General features: G+C 43.1%; 1 protein-coding gene and 1 long non-coding RNA gene across 3 annotated transcripts in view; both read left to right on the forward strand.

Annotated features, from left to right (window-relative positions):
• The window catches only part of doc2a (double C2-like domains, alpha), a 135,094-nt gene that overhangs the window by 70,882 nt on the left and 45,841 nt on the right, over positions 1-18,371 (forward strand). The window lies entirely within an intron of this gene.
• LOC121700410 lies at positions 16,796-17,466 on the forward strand. The gene is made up of 3 exons (XR_006027227.1): positions 16,796-16,836; positions 16,951-17,016; positions 17,427-17,466. It is a non-coding gene; the product is annotated as an uncharacterized LOC121700410 (long non-coding RNA).

Raw genomic sequence — 18,371 nt, forward strand, 5'->3', positions numbered from 1 at the left:
ACAGTCCCCGGGCAGGTGGGGGGTCGTTCTTGGGCGGCCTCTACGACTCCCACGAGCGAAGCAAAAAGGTGGGCGGGTGGTGAGCTGGAGGACTCCGCAGTGGGCATAGGCTCAATCGCCGGTTTCCCACACTGCCAGGAGATGTGTCCCATCTCCCCACACTGGTAACACTGTCGGGTTTCACTCTCCCGGGGTCCTCTTCCTGGTGCCGGCTGGTTTCTGGCTCCCCCTGGAGCCTGGACAGCTCCTGAAGTGGCTGGGTTGGAAACCTTGGGGTTCTTTGGACGGGCTCCTCCCGTCTGTGGCAGGGACGCACTCTGGGGCTCCTTTCTGGAAGCCCGAAGCATCTCTGCTGTGGCCTGGTACCTTTCTACAGCTTCCACGGTTAGATCCGCTGTCGTCAAGGCCGGTTGACTGATGAGCTATTTCGCCTCATAAGGCAGGGCCCGTAAGTACTGGTCCACCACAACGGCCTCCACTACTGCAGCTGCCGTCCTCTTCTCCTGTTCCAGCCATTTCCGCGTGATCCGGACAAGTTCGTGCATCTGTGCACAAGGAGGCTGGTCTGGCTGAAAGGTCCAGCTGTGGAAACGCTGGGCCATGCCAAACTTGGTGAGCCCACTTCTGCTGAGGATCCCCGTCTTCAGTGCATCGTAGTCAGTCGCTCTGTCAGAGGCCAGGTCCCGGACAGCGTTCAGCGAGCCCCCTTTCTGTCGGGGGAATAACAGTCCAACCCACTGTACCTTGGGCCACGCTTCCCTAATGGCTGTAGCTTCAAAGACGTGCAGGTACGCCTCAACGTCATCTGTGGCCCCCATCTTGGATATAAAATCACTCGCCCTTATTGGGCAGACATTACGAACGGCTAACTGTCTCTGCAATTGCAGTTCCTCTGTTTTCAGGAGGTTGGCTCTCTTTTGCTCCTCCAAGAGAGCCACGTTCGCTTGCGTCTGGGCTTGCTGGCCAGCCACCAGGGCTTTCAACATGGCCTCCATTTTGTTTTGTGGGAGGTCTACGGCCAATTTGGAAGATTGGGATATCAAATGTTCAGTGTCCTCCTCTGACATGCACTATTAGCGCTTGAACTCTGCCCGCATTCTCCACCATATGTGAGATCATGAGGCTACATGGCTCTCAGCGGGATAGTTCAGCAGTGCAAGGACACAATGTTAGAATACAACGAAGGTTTTTAATAAAGTTCTTGGGAATTAACAAAAAGGTATGCCAAAAGTTCAAAAGGGTAACTAAGGATAAGGTGGATCTTTCAACAGTCAAAACTTAAACAATGTCTCTTCAAACGTGAAACCATAGTCCCAATTCCCTCAGGTAAATATCTTCTTGAAACCATAGTCCCGATTCCCTCAGGTAAATATCTTCTTGAAAACTAGTCTTCAGCCTTACTTTAGTCAGCACCGCAGCCCGTGGCCAATCCAGCTGTAAGTATTCCAGTCTTCAGGTAAGTATTCCAGTCTTCAAGTACTTCACGTGCAGTTTCCCCTAGAAATTATTCCAGCAGCGGTGCTATTACTGGGGGGGGGGGGGGGGGGGGGGGGGTTGTTGCGCATTTTTAAAAAAAAAAAATTATATCATACCTTCGTGTTTCTTTTGTGGACATTTTCAGCTTTCTTTTACATTATTGGTTAAAAATGATAGAAGAAAAATGAAATGGCACAACCCAGAAAAAGATTATTTACAATTTATTTAAATTTGTATTAATGGCAAAGGCCACACCCAATCTGCGAGCACTTATTTTTTCTGGACTTTTCAAAGAACATCTCTAAGGCTCTTTGGTAATTGAATTTAGTTGTTGGGGGGCCATTAATGCTGACACGCATGCACGTAGCCAGATGCTCTCCTTGTAGTCTATTTCTCAGTCCCAAAACAACAAACCCACGTATAAAAAAGTAAATACTCACTTTTCTTCTACATCACTCCCACAGTTACCATACAACTCACTCACAATTAACTTGAAAAGGACCAAGGCTACTTGATTGAAGTGCGACCGTTCGTCTCACCGTCAAGAGAACGCTGAAGTTATGAGAACACGTCTTTCTGATAAGAGAATGTAGGCTCCTATGTCTAATGCCGCAAACGTAGAAAAGGTCTGTTTGTGATAGCCTATTATAGCTAAGTGGACAGAATTTAGGCTATACGTATATGCCAACATATGCTCATATTTCCTTTAACTATCAGAAAGTTTAAACAGGCCTAGACTGTGTTCGCCTAGCTTTCCCATGCAAACATTACATGTAGCCCTATGCTAACGTTACAAGTCTAGGCTTACTCTATTGCATTACTTACGTTTTAATAATTTGTCGTTGAATGTTGATGGAGGCTCATCTTTGGGAAATCAGCTCTCTGGATAAAATTGTCAGCCGGAGCAAGAGTTCTCAGAGTTGACGACACCGGACGTAAATCCAATCAGCAGAAAGAACCGCATCACAACAGTAGGCTAAATCGCAACAAACTTTTTTCCCCCCATGTTAAATTCATTTCGGTAATCATGAATTGGTTTCCTTTATGTATGTAGGCTAGGAGAGGAGGATGCATGTTTCACATTAGTGTCAATGTGTCAAAGCAGGCTTTGGATCAGAGGAATTGCTCAAGCTTAACATATGGCATAGGCTACAAGCGAATTCACGGCATACAAACAGCTTCGTGATGAAATATAACTAATATCATTTTTTATTGTCACCAGGCCTATAAGTAGGCTATTTATTGTGTAACCTACAAGTGAACGATGACACCATAGGCTACACTGTGGCGGAGCAAGACCCCATCAGTCGGATAGCTAAACAATGTAACCGTGTTCAGAACGTAGGCTAGCCATATGGGCTGCAGACTTGTCTTTGGGCTTGTAATCACCTGACACATCATGCCGCATATATGTCCTGAATAATGAGAGGCTAAGTGCGGATTTGATGCACTTAACTTACTCAAGACTTTCAGAAAACAATTTCGAGTGCTGCTTTTACAGTGTGTTAAGTGAATCTCGTGATATTATATTGCAGCGGCGCTGAAAATCCAGCGGCGGCGCTGCGCCGCTGTTAAATACACTGTAGGGGAAACACTGACGTGGAAAGTGCCACTTCGACGGTCTGTACCTCCTCTGAGAGCACAACTTGGCGCTTGTCTCCCAAACCCCACTCTGACACCAACTGTGTCTCTGAGCCTTAAAAAGCCCTTCAGCTCGTCAGGCCCTGATCGGTCTCAGGTGTGTTGGGATATCGTGTGTTGAGGGGTGGAGTTTCCAACTGGAGATGGAGCCAAAGCTGTCCGTGACTGCAGCCATCTCAGGGGAATGTAGCGCCCCTCCAGGACACAGCCTCTCGTGACATCACAACACACACACACCAACTTTCCCTGTACACATAAACACACACACACACACACACATGCCAACTTTCCCTGTACACATAAACACACACACAAACACACACGCCAACTTTCCCTGTACACACCAACATGCCAGCTGTTATTGAATGTGTGTGTGTGTTGTCTATATGCTACTGTGACCTTGAATTTCCCCTAGGGATCAATAAAGTATATCTATCTATCTATCTATCTATCTATCTATCTATAGCTTTCCCTGTACACATAAACACACACATAAACACAAACACACACACACACACACATGCCAACTTCCCCTGTAAACACCCACATAAACACACACACAAACACATGCCAACTTTCCCTGTACACATAAACACACACACAAACACGCCAACTTTCCCTGTACACACCAACATGCCAGCTGTTATTGAATGTGTGTGTGTGTTGTCTATATGCTACTGTGACCTTGAATTTCCCCTAGGGATCAATAAAGTATATCTATCTATCTATCTATCTATCTATCTATAGCTTTCCCTGTACACATAAACACACACATAAACACAAACACACACACACACACACATGCCAACTTCCCCTGTAAACACCCACATAAACACACACACAAACACACACACATGCCAACTTTCCTTGTACACATTAACACACACACAAACACACACATGCCAACTTTCCCTGTACACATAAACACACACACACACACACATGTCAGCTTTCCCTGTACACATAAACACACACACACACACGCCAACTTTCCCTGCATTCAGTTGCGGAACAAGTCAGAGCCGGGCCGGGGGCGGGGCACATGACCGGGCCCTTTATTAAACTGATCATAACATAATTTTACCACATACACATGCCCGCAACAGCGGGTCTTACAAGCGTCAGTGCCACGGAGAGCAACTATGTAATTTTGAAGTCCATCGAACGTACATGAAGTGTAACCAAGAGAACAACAACAAAAGCATTAGGCTACATGACCCCTAATAATAAAACAACAATAATACGCAGCACTATTTGAAGGGCATACGACGAGCCTGGCGTGCCGCAAACTCGTCCACGATGCTCTGTGTATGTCCATTTTCTTTGCTCTCTCATTCTCTATGGACAACATGGCAAGTCCACTCAGTCTCTCCTGTCCCACTGTGCTCCTCAAGTGGTTTTTAATGGTCTTTAACTTGGAGAATGAGCGCTCAGACGCTGCAACGGTGACGGGAAGAGTCAAAAATAAAATTAGGGCGGTGTGTTTGTCGTGTTGGGGTGTTCCCCAGGAGTTTTTTTGAAATTCTCTCTACTTAACACACCAGTTTAACGCAGTTTGGGAGGGACAGACATACTTTTAGCCTACAGAACAAGCTGGCTCATGTGACGTGAACATGGCTACATAGACATAAGGCAATTAGGCTACTGTATCCCGGAATACAAAAATAAACTTCAGAAAGACAGAAAGTTTGTTGTACTGTATTCTGTAGTCTGTATTCTGTAGACTCAATGACCGAATCAGTAGATATACCTGTTGTCAGTTGAGTTCGTTCAATTCATTTATTGTAGGCTAGTAGCCTAGGCAAATATGAAACGGAGATGTAACGTGGCTACCGGCGGGATTTTGAACTTGCATGTTTCATGCATTTTAGGGCAAAAAATACCATGGGATTGATGTGTTCTCCATTTGAGGAACGTAATCAATTGCGGACGTGCACAGACAGCTCAGACACAGAGCGCATATAGGTCTAGGTTAGGCTACTTTCACTTTCTAGAGCGCATTCATTAGGCTACGTAAAAGATGCTTCATACCAATACAACGATCAAACATTATCAAATGTATCATGACGTGTTGTCACAAAGACTTACTCCAATTAGAAAATCGAAACCAAAATCATGTAAGTGTAAGTGTTCTCTCATTGACGCCTGTAGGAGACAATATCGTTGATCCAATGTTGTACATTTGCACGTCGTAAAGTTCAATATGAGAGTTAAAATAAAGCCAGTCATACAGCAGAACATTTTATTCAATATTTTACACCTACTAAATCATCAAAGTAAATTTCAAAACTTTTCAGCAAACGTGAGTCATAACTCGTCCTGACTGGGGCAACCTATAAGCCGAATACGTCCCACTCTGATGAAAATGATTGAAAAGAAACCGTTTGCATGATCTTAGCTTAGGAGAGGCCCGTCCCACCTTACCCCTGCGGGTCCCGGGCCGGGGGCGTGCCGCACCCCCCACACCCCCTCAAGCTCCGCCCCTGCACACAGTCTTGGAGCTCCGTCCCTGCCTGCATTCTTAGTCCAGTCCAGTGTTGTTTTGTGTCCAGTGTTGTTGTCTGTTTGATGTCCAGTAAGGGTCTTCTTGCTGTTGTGCTCTGTAGTGTGTGTTGTATAAGTAAGTATAAGTATACAGTATATACTCTTTTGATCCCGTGACGGAAATTTGGTCTCTGCATTTATCCCAATCCGTGAATTAGTGAAACACACTCAGCACACAGTGAGCACACAGTGAGGTGAAGCACACACTAATCCCGGCACAGTGTGCTGCCTTCATCAACAGCGGCGCTCGGGGAGCAGTGAGTGCCTTGCTAAAGGGCACTTCAGCCGTGCCTACTGATTGGGGTTCGAACCGGCAACCCTCCGGTCACAAGTCCGAAGGCCTAGCCAGTAGGCCACGGCTGTCAAGTCAAGTTTATTTATATAGCACATTTCATACACAGAGGTCATTCAATGTGCTTTACATAAACAAAACCAAACAATAATAACAAATAAAAGCATAGAAGGGCAATATAGTCAAAGAATAGTTAAAAGGTAAAGATCATAATAAAAAGAAAACATAAAACACAAGGTAAAATCATTTAAAAATAAAGAATAATTAGTAAGCAAAAACAAAGGCAAAAGTAGTAAAAAAGTAATAAAAGACAAAGTAGAATAATTATCAAGGCAGATTCAGAATTTGTAACTCGGCACAGTTAGCAGAAAGCATCTGAGAACAGTTTGGTCTTAAGTCTAGATTTAAAACTGGCTACAGTTGGGGCCTTTTTAATGTCATCTGAAAGTTGGTTCCACAGCTGAGCCGCATAGCAGCTAAAAGCTGCTTCAACATGTTTAGTTCTAACTGTAGGTTTTACTAGCAGGTCTTTACAACAGCTGTTTTCAGTGACTTAGGAAAAGTGCCAGACAGCAGTGATACATTTACAATTTGAAGGACATCCGCCGCTATGAGGTGAAAAACAGTTTTGAAGAAATTGGTAGGCAGAGTGTCTAAGACACATGTGGAAGAGCTGAGATTCTGTACCGTTTTTTCAAGTGTTTTGTAGTCTATCAAGCTGAACTCTGACATCAAGTTTAGTTTCCCTCTGTTTGTTGCTGGAAGTTCAGGTTGTTGAATTTGTAATTGAGCAGATATGTTGAGTCTGATTTTTTCAATTTTATCTTTAAAAAAAGATGAAAACTCATTGCATTTATTAGTTGAGAGAAGTTCAGGCGCTAATTGAGGGGGGATTTGTTAACTTATCAACAGTTGAAAATAGAATACGAATGTTATTTGAACTTCTATTGATAATGTTAGAAAAGAAAGACTGTCTTGCTTTGCATATTTCAGAGTTATATGTGCGGAGCATCTCTTTATGGATTTCATAGTGGATCTGAAGTTTGTATTTACGCCATTTTCTTTCAGTCTTCCTACACTCTCTTTTTAGAAGTTTAACTGCTGGATTTTGCCTCCATGGTGCTTTCTGTTTGTCCTTAACTTTCTTGAATTGTAATGGAGCAATGTCATCCATAATGTTTGCCATTTTTGCATTAAAGTGATCAAATAAGTCTTCAGAGTCTGACAGTTGACTTGACTTTAGTGAAAGTGCTTGCTCAAAGAGAGCACTTGTCTGATCATTTATGATTCTCCTTTTTACCATCATAGCTGTGTTTTGAGTGTGTGGGGACATAGACACATCAAAGAACACGCAGAAATGATCAGATAAGGCCAGGTCTTTAACAGCTGTAGAGACATCGAGACCCTTTGTGATAACAAGGTCGAGGGTATGGCCGAGAGAGTGTGTTGGCCCCTGTACATGCTGTGTTAGGGAGAAAGTATCGATTAGTGCAATGAATTCCTTGGCATAATTGTTTTCAGGATTATCCACATGCAAGTTTAGATCCCCTGATATAATAAGACAGTCAAACTCTATACAAACAACTGATAGCAGTTCACCTAGCTCTTCAAGAAAAACTTTAGCTGAATGTTTTGGAGGCCTGTAAATTGTCAGTAATAAAATCTGAGGAGAAGACTTAATGCATGCACACAGATATTCAAATGAAGTAAAGTCACCGAATGACGACTGATTGCACTGAAAAGACGTCTTGAAAATTGTGGCTATCCCCCCACCTCTTTTATTTGCTCTGGTAGCACTCAAGAAACTGAAGTTTGGGGGAGCTGATTCGATGAGAGTAGCAGCACTGTTTGCTTGATCTAACCATGTCTCAGTTAAAAGTAAAAAATCAAGGTTGTGTGTGCAAATTAGATCATAAATTAAGAATGATTTGTTTGAAAGAGATCTGATATTTAGGAGCACTAGTTTTGCTGTAAGTGTTGGGGAAATATGATCCATGGGGGAAATCTGAGGTTGATGTGGTACGGGTAGGAGATTGGACTGGTTTACCCTATAAGCTCGATGCATTTGTGTTCTATTTCTTGTCAATACAGGAATAGAGAATGTCATGGGCTTACTGGGTCCCGGCATGTTCTCAAAACTACTGTCAGTACCATTTATATTGCAGGGACCCTGAGAATATCATGCAGTCATCATATAATTGTCCCCTCCTGCTGCCATCTGTATTTTCCACTGCACATTCCATGCTATATGCCGGCTGAGAAAATGAACTAAGAGGTTGCTGCTGCTTAAGAGATCCTTCTAAACGGGGAGGGGGAGGGCGAGGGGGTGGAGGTGCCCTTCGCTTCTTTGGTGCTAATGATCTTGGGCTAGTAAAACTCTGCATGGCTACTGGTAGCAGTCTCTCCATTCTTGCAGGGAACATCATGTGCTTGGGTGGGGATGGTGATGGGTATTCAGGGGATCCTGTGGAGTTTGAGTGGGTGGTGGGATGACGGGGTGGGGATGGTGATGGGAGATTAGGGGGGTTTGTGTGGCCTGGGGAGTTTGATTGGGTGGGGACGTGATTGGGTGTGGGTGGTGATGGGAAATCAAGGAGGTTGGGGTTGAAAATTGATCCAGAGTCTCCATCTGCCTGCTGAGGTTCTGGGGAGTTTGTTGCAGACGCTCCGCTTTCAGCATGTATTCCAGTAGTGTATTCCATGTTGTTGTGTCTTTGTGGTGACAAGGAGACGACGGAGGTGGGGAGGGGTATTGGTACTGGTGTTACAACATGACCCTTCCTTTCTGATATCCTCTCAGCAGCTTTGATAGGTGCTATCTCCTCATGCTCATCACATCCATTTGTTTGCTGAGATTCCAGGGAGTTTGACGCCAGTGATTGACTTTGAGTCATTTTAGCAGCACCCATCTTATCTTGGCGCTATACTATGCCGCTAGGGGCGCGTCTAGATTTCCAGGCTACCATACCATACTATACCATACCATACTATACTATACTATACCATACCATACCATACCATACTATACTATGCCGCTAGGGGCGCGTCTAGATTTCTAGGCTACCATACCATACCATACCATATCATACTATACCATACCATACTATACTATGCTATACTATGCCGCTAGGGGCGCGTCTAGATTTCCAGGCTACCATACCATACCATACTATACCATACTATACTATACTATACCATACTATACTATACAGAGGGTCCCCGTTAAAAATTGACACTTCATTCACGATAATGGTGATTCACGCAGCTGGGTGACATGTAAGGACAACTGCAGCCGCTTGGGGGCAGCATAGTCCGCTGTGGCGTTCAACGGTCGAACCGGACGGCGCATTCGACAGCAAGGGCTGTGATTGGCTGAGTTTTCAGTGCGTTTCTCTGTTTTTAGCAGCCCCTGCAACATGCTAATCCACTGTAGCCTAAGCTTTGTACATAATGTTAAACATAGTTTTGGATTCAGTGGCAAGATTTCTTGATTGTATAGTGCCTGTCTCTCAGTAATGTTTTAAAATGAGAGCTTCGTCAGCTGGCAGTAGGCTACTTTGTCGGTAGTCATGAGAAGTTCGCTTGCTAACAGAACATAAAAATGCTGCCCAGAAACCTTGTGAATAGTTCTGACACTAACGAGGTTGAAATATAGCATTTGCCTACAGCATCTCCTTAACAGTAATGTTAACAAAATGACAGCATTCATATGACAAAGGAAAACGAATCCGGTCACTCAAGACTGTGCCGCAGCCGTGGGGCAGAAGACGCTTGGTGGCCGTCCACAACGTTATAAACTTAACCTAAATAGCCGGCTGCTGTAAGCTACAATCGGATTTTATTGTATACCCCTGTTGTCTCAATGATGATAACATCTCATTTCCGACTATATTTCAAAGTGTGCCGTTCATTTGCATTATTAACATAACATCGTATTTTGTCATTTTTGGCGAAGACATGCATTCCGTTAGGGATATTGAACATATTTAACATTCTCTAACCATCGTGATTTCGAATTGGTGCAGTTGTCAGCACAAAAAATCATTTTATTCTTTTGCTCTTTTGCATTGCTCTATGCTGTTCTATGGTGCTTTCTGCCTCTTGGTTGCGCACGCATGTTTTCGTGACGTTTCATAGAAATCCATATATAATGAGCGCATAAAACGACTTGTTGACGTTTTGGGACATTAATCTACATGTAGGCTACGTTAAGCTTTAAGGATTGTATGTCCTTAATTTATTTATATAGGCCTATTTAGGCTACTTGCGCAAACCCTGGATACTTTTATTGCCACACAACAATATTGGTGGTATTTGTTACATTAGCTTCAAAAGGCACCGCTTCAGAAAGCTGCACTGCATGTGAAAGAAGGGGGTGGGGGAGGGGAGCTTGCAGCCAAGTGTCGGAAAAATGCATAGCCTACAACACAGAACTCTCGCATTAGTCACTGACAGTAGACACGCTTCCAGCCTAATGACTTTCACACATTTTGAATACTGTAAGTATGCCTATACATTAGCGCTCCACGTGTAGAGACTGCAGAATACAATGTGTGAATGATGCTCAATGATTTGCCAATAGCCTATAATAGTCTTCTGCTGGGTTGCATGTACTGTATAGCCTAGTTTTACTGTACATTTTTTCAGCCTTTATTGGTTAAATGACCATTTTTATTACGAAAATATTTCTTAACTTCAAAAACACAGTGTCTAAAACTCGGTGTCATTCAGACTCAACCCTCTTGACGTTTGGTGATTAATTGACAGCTGTTTTGGGACACGTTAAACTTTCTTTATAATGAGCGCATAAAACGACTTGTTGTTTGGGACATTAAGCTACGTTAAGCTTTTTCACGTTAAGGATTGTATGTCCTTAATTTATTTATATATTTAGGCTACTTGCGCAAACCCTGGATACTTTTATTGCCACACAACAATATTGGTGGTATTTGTTACATTAGCTTCAAAAGGCACCGCTTCAGAAAGCTGCACTGCTTGTGAAAGAAGGGGGTGGGGGAGGGGAGCTTGCAGCCAAGTGTCGGAAAAATGCATAGCCTACAACACAGAACCCGCTTCTCGCACTAGTCACTGACGGTAGACACGCTTCCAGCCTAATGACTTTCACACATTTTGCAGAGAAAGCTCGAGTAGCCGAGAGAGACGCCGAGAATGATCGGTTGAAAGCGGAGGTCAAAAACCTCAAACGAGAGCTTCAACAACTCCGAGAGGCAGCCACTTGGAGAGCCACAGAGACATTTTACAGGAGATGAGAGCTGGAATCGGAGAACTTCAGGCGACGCTACGTGAGCAGAGAAGTTATTCGACGCCTGAGAGACCAATCCCCAGGTGCACCTCGACACCAGCTCCAGAAACCTCCTTGCAGATGTCTCCATTGGCCCTCTCCGTCACACTCAACGACAGCATCCAAGTTCCTAGTCAACACGCAGACGTGACCTTGCGTGATGTTGGTCCCGAAGACCACGCTAAGATTCACCAACAGAGCTACGGCCAAGTGGGCAGATACGGATGCCTGCTCTTCAGGTCCATCGTCACAGAGGAACACTATAAAGCCTGGAGCAAAACCACCAACTGGGATGGAGCGAAGGGCAAGCGAGCACTGCCGCAAAATGTGAAAAACTTTGTGGTCTCAACACTACAACGAAAGTTCCCTGCTATGGGGAGGAGTGAACTGAAGGACTGCATCAATAAGATCAACGAATTCCTCCGCACAACACGCAGATCTTCCCAGGGATTCAACGTGCTTTAAATTTAGACTGTAGAATGTAGAATGTAGACTGTTCATTATTTCAATAAATACGTTTTCTCTGAAGCACTTTCCCGACTTCGTCTTTCTATAGGCTAAGCATATCATGGAGATAGAGTAGAAAACTGGATTTAACTAAACAAATGTAACTAAGTAAACTGATTGTTTACTCTACAGTAGGCTATGTTCCCCCTCTCAGGCTGTACAATAGGCCTATTGAAAGTAGGCTAATGAGCTCAATAGACACGTTAGCGCTTCCATTAGGAAACTTTCGTTGCAGACTTTCACAACTGATTGTTTAGCCTACAGTAGCCTACTGTAGGCCTACTCTACAGTAGCCTAGGCTATAGGTTATGTTCCCCCTCTCACACATTAGCGCTCCACGCAGTAGACACATTAGCGCTCCACGCAGTGGCGTAACTAGGCCTAGTAGGTGCAGCAAGTGCAGTCGCACCAGGGCCTGTGACCTCCGTCGCTACCCCCGCAATGCAATTGCTGGAAAATTCTATACCGGTCCTTTCTGACTACCTGCGTGCCTTTGGCCAGGCTACAGCGCAGACACTCGCAAATAAATGGGGGTTCAGAGTACATTTGAAAATGTTAGAGCACGGAGAGTGAAGCGTCACTTTGACGAACTATCGGAAGATGAACGCTTAACCGATGCAGAGAGATACTTCAAAGTGCAGGTATTTAATGCAACTCTGGACATCATAATCAGGCAGCTCTCCCAAAGATGTGCAAGCATGCGGAAAACTTGTTATGTGGTTGAGTCTTTACGTCCTATGATCCTTCAACTCGCAGGTGATGATGAACTGCTTGAAAAGGCAGTACGTTTGTCAGACCATTATAGCATGGACATTGCACCGACATTCCCAACACAACTCCTCTCATTTAGGTCTTGCTTTAAAGCAGAGATTTCACAGAAGTCATCTATTTTTCAACTTGCCAAAAGGCTGGTGGTAGATTATGACAGTGTAACATCCACATTCGGGGAAGTGTGTACTGCTCTCATGTTGTTTCTACATTGTCTGTGACTGTGGCAACAGCTGAGCGATCTTTTTCCAAATGTTCAACAATTGCTGGTGTACAGGCTATAATCAATTAGCTAAATCATTTGTCCAGCTGTTTAAACATTTTTTCGTGTTACATTCAAACGCAAAAGGTGCTTTGATATGTTTTTTGTTTAAACGTCGGCAAGCAGGCATGCTGCGGTTGCAATGAATGAGGATAATTGGTTTTATCTGCGGTGTTATTTTTTGCATTTTGAATATGACTCGCTCCAGCACGTCTACTTTTTTGCACGATGCTTTCTTAAAGGAGCTGCACCATCTTACAACAATTGCATCTACATTTTCATATTAGAATGTTTTGTCAAGTGTAAGCTTAAACTACCGTGATCAAATTAAGTTTCCGTGCCCCCGCTGAAAGTCTCTTATGCCCTTATGCTCTTATCGTTACACTATCAAATCTATAAGTAACCGTGACAAATAGGGTATAAGATATATAAACTCACGCTATTGTATTATCATATATGTTTGGTAATGGCTCAGCTTTCTCTGATTGTTCTACTGACTTGGAAACTGCATCATGGAAGCAGTAAGTCAAGTCGCATCAAAAATAGTAGTGGCAGAACTCCAAAGTGACACCTTGTGGTTGTTTGTGTCAACTGCAGTTTGTGCCATTTCTGCTGAGAAAATGGGGATCGTGATTCCTGAAGGAACCCGTCCAAACTTAACGGGGACCCACTGTACCATACTATACTATACTATGCCGCTAGGGGCGCGTCTAGATTTCTAGGCTACCATATCATACTATATACTATACTATACTAGGCTCTTGGGGTTCTATGGGTGGGTAGTGTGGCTGTTGGGGTTCTATGGGTGGGTAGTGTGGCTCTTGGGGTTCTATGGGTGGGTAGTGAGACTCTTGGGGTTCTATGGGTGGGTAGTGAGGCTCTTGGGGTTCTATGGGTGGGTTCTATCTTCCATTATTTTTCTCTCAGGTCTTTTCTGATGGTTCTGCGATCTTGATCAAACCATTAGTCCCTTTAACAGCCTCTGAGCTTTAACAGCTACATGTCTATGCACCATCATAGACCTGACACACACACACACACATGTACACACACACACACACACGTGTACACACACACACACACACACATGTACATACACACACACACACACACGTGTACATACACACACACACACACACACGTGTACATACACACACACACACACACATGTACACACACACACACACACACACATGTACACACACACACACACACACATGTACATACACACACACACACACATGTACATACACACACACACACACATGTACACACATGTACATACACACACACACACACACACACACACACACACATGTACACACATGTACACACACACACACACACACACATGTACATACACACACACATGTACATACATGTACATACACACACACACACATGTACATACATGTACATACACACACACACACATGTACATACACACACACACACATGTACATACATGTACATACACACACACACACATGTACATACACACACACACACACATGTACACACATGTACATACACACACACACACATGTACATACACACACACACACACATGTACATACATGTACATACACACACACACACACATGTACACACACACACGTGTACATACACACACACATGTACATACACACACACACACACTCACACATGTACATACACACACACACTCACACACACACTCACACATGTACATACACACACACACTAACACATACACACACACACTCACACATGTACATACACACACACACACACATGTACATACACACACTCACACACACACATGTACATACACACACACACACACACACATGTACACACACACACACACATGTACATACACACACACACTCACATGTACATACACACACACATGTACATACACACACACACACACATGTACATACACACACACACTCACTCACACATGTACATACACACACACACACATGTACATACACACACACACTCACACACACATGTACATACACACACACACACTCACACACACACTCACACATGTACATACACACACACACTAACACATACACACACACACTCACACATGTACATACACACACACTCACACATGTACATATACACACACACACACACACACACAGACTAACACATACACACACACACTCACACACACACTCACACATGTACATACACACACACACACACATTCACTCACACACTCACACATGTACATACATACACACACACACACACACACAGACTAACACACACACACACCATCTACATTTTGATGGTTAAACGGTTTACGAGTTCCCCTTTTGACCTGATAGCTTAAAGATGAACTGAACTGGAATTTGAAGTAAAAGTGATATAACAGATGTATTTTATTTCTTCTCATTGGTACAATGATTAAAATGGCTGAATTTATTAAAAGGGATAAAATTGTACGTTGAAAGTGGTGTTGTTGTTACACGGGCGCCGCCATGTTGGATTTCAACAATCGGCTACATCACTGGCATGGTAAGCTACTCCGCACTAGCACTAGCAGCCATAGCAGATAATGAGTCTGAGGCTAGCTGACATGGCTGAGGAAACTAACATTAGGCCTAGCTGAGTTACATATTGGCCATAAGCCGTTTCCCACACAGCAGTAGACTCCTAGGCGGATCCGCCTTCAAGACGCCAAACCCGCGTGACTGTCGCATTCGTTTTGGTGCCGCACAGAGGATCAGCTCCGCCTCCAGGCGGCCCCGTAAATGCTACTGTCAAACAGCGGATCCTGAGTGGACCCATGTCGGATCCGCGGGCGCGGACGCGCATTTACTGTAACGGTTGAACATGACTGTACACCAAGAGCCAAGAAGAGTCATACTAGTGGATATTTTCTTTGCTGGGACACGGTTGCGCTGAACCCTCTCGAGTAAGTGATATTTATTAATATATTGCGACATTCACAATAGCTAAACATTGGCCTTTGTGGTTTTATAATCATCATGTTTATTAATTGTAATGACGTTGTTTGATATTAGGACTAACGTTAACATTAGTGCAACCAGAGACGTTTGTCATTTTGTGCAACAGTTTGTGCAAAGTTAACGTTATTGTTAGCTGTGATGCTCATATGAGTCTGTAGCCTATCTGATTTAAAATGGGATAGCAATTTCGGCAGAATATGTTATGGTAGTGTGATTTAAAAAACACACATTGTTATTTAACATTAGTCTGGTCTTGTCTGTTGTCGCTGTTGTCCATATAGTGCTACTATGCTAGCGGCATATAGCTGCTAGCTAGCATGCTGCTAGGCGCAATTGCATAAGTTATTGCTAATGTCTATTAGTGCTATACATATATTGAAATCACGTTTGCGATGCAAACCTTGATTAAGGTGATATTGGCACTGGTATTTCAGTCAATGAAGTCAGTGAAGCTCTGCTATGATAGCTACCTACAACTTTAGCATGTTGACTCACTGATAATGGTTTAGCCCTAGCCTCTAGCTAGCTGTGCATTAACGTTTGCATTTTGCCAAGTTTGGTCTCATACGTAACTTTAGTGTCTATCTGCCATCTTTGTAATGAAAGCCTCGGCATTTTAATCACTGTTTAAGTCGGTTCAGACAACTATTGGCATCGGTTTGTGATTTATTATGCTAACGTAACTTAACTGTATGGAACTTGGTCCCCATCTTCTATTTTGTTTGTTCTGCAGCGTCAACTTTTATCGGCTGGATTCTAGCATCTAACGTTACGATTGCCTCTGTTGGGTTTGCTTGATCAAGTAAGATACTTTCTGGGTTGTTAAAATGTAATGTGAACACATTCCAGTAGCATTCCAAAATAGACCAGAGATGCTTGTACTATATATATATTTGGAAATTTTGGGATTGCAATAACCATAATGATATCGTTATGTAACAGCCATCGTTTCGGGGACTCTGATGACAGTGAAGAGCCAGAAAATGGTGACTTTGCATCTCTGAGGTACCTTCCAACTCGCCTGGTATATCAGTTGAAGCCTCAAGCCCAAGCCAATTGCACTGGCAAAGTAAGTAATAATCTCTTAACATTGAAATAACTAAATCATAATATTAATATTAGAGATATGGTTAACATTCTTAGTGCTAAAGACATTCCCCTCTCTTTGTATCTATTCCTCCAGCTCCGCCATCTCGCCGAGTGCCAGGCAGCCGAGTCACTACCCCTCAACCTGGAGAAAACTGTTAAGGTAAAGACTGATCTCTGAAATAATATTGAATACAGTGGCCCCATCTATATTAACACAGCAGTAGTCACTCCATTTCAGATCAACAGATTGCATCTGCATTACCATCTGAGATTTTCTGCATACTTTATCCATTACTTTCAAAATCTCAGCCAAATATTTTGTCAGTTAAAACATCTGCATTCATGCAATATTGCCTGAAAAGTTCATTCATTATTATCAGATTGTATTGAAACACATTGATTTCAATGTCAATCCATTCATGGAGTTGATATAGATAGTGCATACCAAAATATTGAAACATACAAATTCATGTCCAGCATGACCAGAGATTTGTTTTTGTTTGCCATTGTTTGGCCCTGTAGCTCTCAGCCTACCATGGTTAACAGATCACAACCATTTATCTCCCTTAGCACCTCACCATGGGGCAGGACCGCAACACTCTTCACCACCTCAACTCCCTGCACCTGCACCTGCATTTAACATACGGAGAGTTACTCAAGGTAGGGACTGATCTCTGAAATATTAGTGAATAGAAAGGCCCCCTGTGTATTATCAGTCATGGTTAACAGATTTAATAAAAAAAAATTACAATTTAATAAAATTTTACAATTTAATACTACCATTTAATAAAAAAATGTTCCCCCTCTCGCACACCGCCCACCTCACTATGGGCCAGGAACGGCAGTCCCTCCTCAACTCCCTCCACCCCCACACCAGCCCTCAACGTGCAGCGAACAGAGGAGCTTTGTAAGTCATGTTTCTTTTTAAATTTAATCTCCTTAATACCTATCTCATATATTGTATTGTGTAAGCATACTTGGCTTTGGATGCTACATACCATAAACATAAACATATTTGTCTGTTTGATTACAGGTGCTGTGAGGAAAAACATGGTGACACGGTCTGCCACGGACACTGAGGTCACCAAACACGCAATCAGGTGTTTCAACCGGCGGTGGATCGGGCAACGAGGAGATGTGTTCCGCCTCCATCCACACAAATGGAGTAATAGGAGAAATAAGCATTAAACAATCTTTTTATTGAACTTCTTGTCATTCACCAGTTATTCATTTTCTGATATTTTAGCTGTGCATAGTGCAGTATTTCATTGAAGTTGTAGCCTATTAGATAAAATATTTCATGTCTGCCTATAAAGCACTAAATTAGGTTTTGACCACAAAATGAATATAAAGTAGCCTAGGCAATGTAGGCTACTTAACAAAAACAGAATAGCTTATAACCTGTAACTTTCCATAAATGTCCATTTTATATTTCCATTGAGTAGTGATCATGTTTGTACAGTAAATTGATGTCTTGACTTAAACCTTTTCTGTTAGGTTTATTGACAGTATTGT

Source organism: Alosa sapidissima, chromosome 24 (assembly GCF_018492685.1).
Source record: "Alosa sapidissima isolate fAloSap1 chromosome 24, fAloSap1.pri, whole genome shotgun sequence".
Classification (NCBI taxonomy): Eukaryota; Metazoa; Chordata; class Actinopteri; order Clupeiformes; family Clupeidae; genus Alosa; species Alosa sapidissima.